The 4,301-nt window shown below is 40.0% G+C and overlaps 1 protein-coding gene across 4 annotated transcripts in view; it reads right to left on the reverse strand.

Annotated features, from left to right (window-relative positions):
• Positions 1-3,029, reverse strand: part of SH3TC1 (SH3 domain and tetratricopeptide repeats 1) — a 92,072-nt gene extending 89,043 nt beyond the window's left edge. For 2 of the 4 annotated variants that reach the window (XM_019526382.1, XM_019526377.1), the window contains exons 1-2: positions 2,943-3,029; positions 1,135-1,213 (exon numbers count right to left, since the gene is read on the reverse strand). The gene's annotated coding sequence lies outside the window, so the exon portion shown is untranslated. Of the gene's footprint in view, positions 1-1,134; positions 1,214-1,909; positions 2,044-2,942 lie in introns of all 4 variants that reach the window. The other 2 variants (XM_019526378.1, XM_019526379.1) reach the window with 2 other exon arrangements.
• Between the last annotated feature and the right edge of the window lie 1,272 nt (positions 3,030-4,301).

Here is a 4,301-nt window from a genome sequence, read left to right on the forward strand (position 1 = left end):
CCCCCCCCCCCCATTTTTTCTTATTAACTCATGCTTCCCATATGAAGTTAGCAAGATTTGGTGATGGGCTGGATGTTTACTGTCCTAGCAGTACAACATTTATTTTGGAAAAGGTAAACTTTATGCTCAAGGGTTTAAACCAATTGTTCACTACTAGACATTAGAATGAGATTAATTTCACATTTGTCCACCATAAGGTTTCTTATACCTTCTGACACACTTGATACTAACTACTGTAAGAGAGGAGATCAGATTAGGCCTCAGAACTGGTCCTTGATGGCAGTTCGTATATTCAGCAAACTTGTGTTTCTTTATAATCAAATATTGCACTTTCACCATTTGAATTTTTTACAATGAAGTTGGATTATATTTTTTAAAAGATAATTTTCACGTTACAATCCCTTGCTCTGGCTCCAGCCTAGAAGCTAATAGCCAAGATGCTGCTCCCTGGACTCCCTCTACCTCTCCAAATTGGAAGGCATTTCCATTTCAAAACACTTGCCTGAAGGGAACAGAGCTAACCCTTCTCAGTAACTGTGGAGCACTAGTCAGGGAACTGCTCACTTCCTAGGTATAGAGCACATCACAAGTAGTATGAACCAGCAGAACAGAGACCAGCCGTACAGCTTGACACTTCCCATTACAGAGCTGGAAGTTTGTTTTTGTTCTAGATATTCGCTTCCTCAGCAGACTGACTCAGCCCACCTTTCATCTGAAGGGGTCAACCTGCCACAGAGCCACTGTCAGCAGCCTGTTTTTGCCTGCCTGGATCTGAAGGCTATTTTCCTCTGCATTCAGCACAGGTTAACTGACAAGTATGGGTCTTAAGCAAGATGACGGAGAGCCAATCAATGGAGGCCAGAGGACATTCTTTTTCCTATTTTCCTGCTGTGAGGCTCCTTGTACAAGTACCTGTGTTCCCCTTACTAAACAATTTTAAAATAGCTGAGCAAAACAAAAACAGACAGCCCATGTTCCACTCCCCAAACTCTATTTAAAAACTTATATGAAGAGAAAACTACAGAAGAATTTTTTTTAATAGTGTAGACTTACAGGTTTCCCAACCATCATTGATTCAGTGATTTTACGCTCCATAAAAAGTAATGGGTGGATGAGCAAAAGGACTAAACCTACCAGCTGCATCCAGGTATACTACAGCAGCACACAATACTCCAACTGCTTTCTGTTTCATGCTTGATTTGCAAGACACTTCCTAGAGTAAGAAAGGTGCCACTAGTGCCTATTGAGACTAGCTTCCTCAGCAGACTGACTTAGCCCATCTTTCATCTGATGCATCTTCCAAGGTGAACCTACACCAGGATGTCAAATTATTTCATGCAGCAGCTCAGAAAGCCATTTCTTATCTGATCTAGATTTGGACTGGTGGGGATTCTATCAAGGGTAATCTGTAAATGGTCTCAGATTCACCTTTCTTACTCTTGAATACACTCCAGGCACTTCCCTGACAAAGAGGGTACTTTTAAAGACAATTTATGACTGTAACGTTTCTATTCCCTCACCAGCATACAGAAGCACCTTATTAGCCCTTGACCTCAGGTTGTAAGACAATCACAAATCCTTGGCATGACCAGGCAGACCACCCTCCCTATTAACACATCTAAATCACTTGAGCCATCCAGTTCACGCTTTCCTTGCAATTTAACAATGTAATGAAATGTATTCCAGCACAGGAACTGCCAAAACTGTCAGCTCAAATACCCATCTACCCTACTTCTCAGAATAGTTATAGCCTTGTCAATTTGCTATATACTTTGGTTTACATTTTTTGCCACTTCACTCATTGTTACAACTAAAGCAACTGGTTACAGTTGTTTCTACTGACCCATTTTACCTTGCATGGGATTAAGTGCCTGTTTTAATCTCATTTGTTAAATCATAGATTTCTCACAGCAAGGAGTCATCAGCTATGTGCTTGTGCAGAGACGAGCACAAGGGGTTCCTAGAAATCACTGAAGTCTTCAGGTTGTACCAACATTTATGAAGAAACACAATATTCCACCTAATAAACTGGCTCTTTAGTATCTAGATATAGTAAAGAGAGAGACACCTTGGTTTTCCTTCAAGACAAAAAAATATAGCAATATGTGAAAACTCAGTAGTCAGGTTAAATGGGTGAAATAAATAGTCATTAAGAACCTACTCTCTCCCAGGTCCCTTCTAAAATGGAATGTAAACTCCCCAGACACTTCCATGCTTTTAAAAATTCATTAAACCACGGGGGGGGGAAATCATTACCTTTGTAAAAGAATGATGAAGAACCCTAATGTGTATAAAAGATACGTTAATAGAATTAAACATTCCCTCTTTAATGCAGTCACAGAATTGTACATATTGCCATATTTTTGTTCTAGAGTAATACTGAAATAGTATGTTAATACTTGGATATAGTTTAAGAAAAAGTAAGTATATAATAGTTTCAAAATGTTCAAGCTCTGACAACTAAAATAAGGGACTCAAACCCATCTTTCATAATGCAACTAAAACTAAGCTTTGATCCTATTGGCCTTCTGCAGGTATTCATGGGATCTAAAAAGGAGGCCATTCTCTAGGTGGATTTAAACTCCTTGTTCTGCTTGCTCAGATTTGTAAAAGCAAGGCTGATATGAACTTACTACAGAAAGAAAAAAAAGGCTTAACACACAAACAAGCAATAAACTCTAAAGACACCCACTTTATATTTAGCATTCCAAAAAGAAAACAAAATACAGAAAAGTCCACCAAAATCACTGCTGAAGTCATTATTGCAGCCAATAAACTTTGCACACTTTTTAATCCATCTCTGCAGAAGCATACAAACAAAATAATTCCCTTCAATTACGTGCACTTGCACCAAACTTACTAGAACTTGAGGCAAATGGTTCAGCACAAACAGCCGACAATACAGCTAAATGTTCTGAAAGGGGAGACAAAGTTGCTCTTACCCGTTCCGAGTTTAACTGGCTCTAACATGCTGGTCAACTACCAGCAGATTTCAGCCTCCCTCAGCTCGGGTTGGAAGTGACTCTCAAACACAGCCCTTCCTGTTTGACCTTTTTACCTTTCCTGTTGATTAATTAGCCCAGTTTGGACATGTGAACTAACAGGAAGTTGACCATTAACTCACACTGTTAATGCAGAAACTGTCTGTTCTAAAATGCTCGTGAAAATTTGCACAGAACATTTAACTATTCAAGTTCACCATTTGACATGCAAGAGAATGTGTTAGAAATATGTTGAAAGCCTCATTCACATGCCTTTCCTTGTCCTGAACAATTGAAATGTATTACTACCGGTACTTATACCAACAGCAGATAGAAATTTCAGCTACTGTTATTAGTGTTAAACTCCTTTCAATTTTATGTCTTATTACTTAGCTGTTATTGAGCAAGTGCAGAACTCATTTTCTCTATCATAACAGATTGGGGACAATTCATTTTTTCAACTAACAGGACTGCCATATCATAGCTGGCAGGCAAATGACATCAGTTAAAGATATGAAAAATGTTGTGAATCTACATCAGATTGAACTACTTTACTTCTGTTCGCTTTGGGGTTGTACTGCAAGGAACCATTTGTGCTAAGACTGGCACACATGTACAACAAAGAGATGGACCTTTACCCAAAGACGTTATACACATTAATACCTAAAAGATTTTAGTAATGATATATTCTCATACATGCCAATAATCATTCTAATATAATAAAAGCCTTTGTCCATCTGTCTGTCTGTCCATAATGCTTTATTTACACTGTGATTGTCTCAGCAGCCAATCACATTGCTTACTGAAACAACCAATCAGAGAGCTCCAAGAGCATTCCAGACAGGAGGCAGCTGTGTTGGCAGTGGCACGCCACCATGATGGTGGGGACTGGGAGGATGGAGTGGGGGGGGGGTGAAGCCAACAGCGCTTGCCTTACTTCCCCCATGCTCCCTGGAGGTGGCAGTGACATGGGGTGCTGGCCAAAGGGGATGGAGGGGATGGTGGGGAAAGCCCCCTCCTCCTCCCTGCTGCTCCTAGGAGGCAGTGGTGGGCCAGGGCAGTGAGTGGCGGTGCTAAGTCCTTGCCTGCCACCCTGTCATTCCTGATGGGCAATTATCTAGTACAAACTAATGGTCCATTCAGAATTTTAACTGCTACCTACATTAGCAAGAAACAATTTAAATAAAGGAATTCTTTGTTATTGCTGCATGGAATACATAGTGTCATAGTATACTCCATTATCATATTGAATCTACCTACAGTTATTATTGCAGAATCTCTTTCATTGGATGTTTTCAGGAAGAGACAAGGGTTAGGGAC

Source organism: Gavialis gangeticus, unplaced genomic scaffold, assembly GCF_001723915.1.
Source record: "Gavialis gangeticus isolate Ggan-Ray unplaced genomic scaffold, GavGan_comp1, whole genome shotgun sequence".
Taxonomy (NCBI): Eukaryota; Metazoa; Chordata; order Crocodylia; family Gavialidae; genus Gavialis; species Gavialis gangeticus.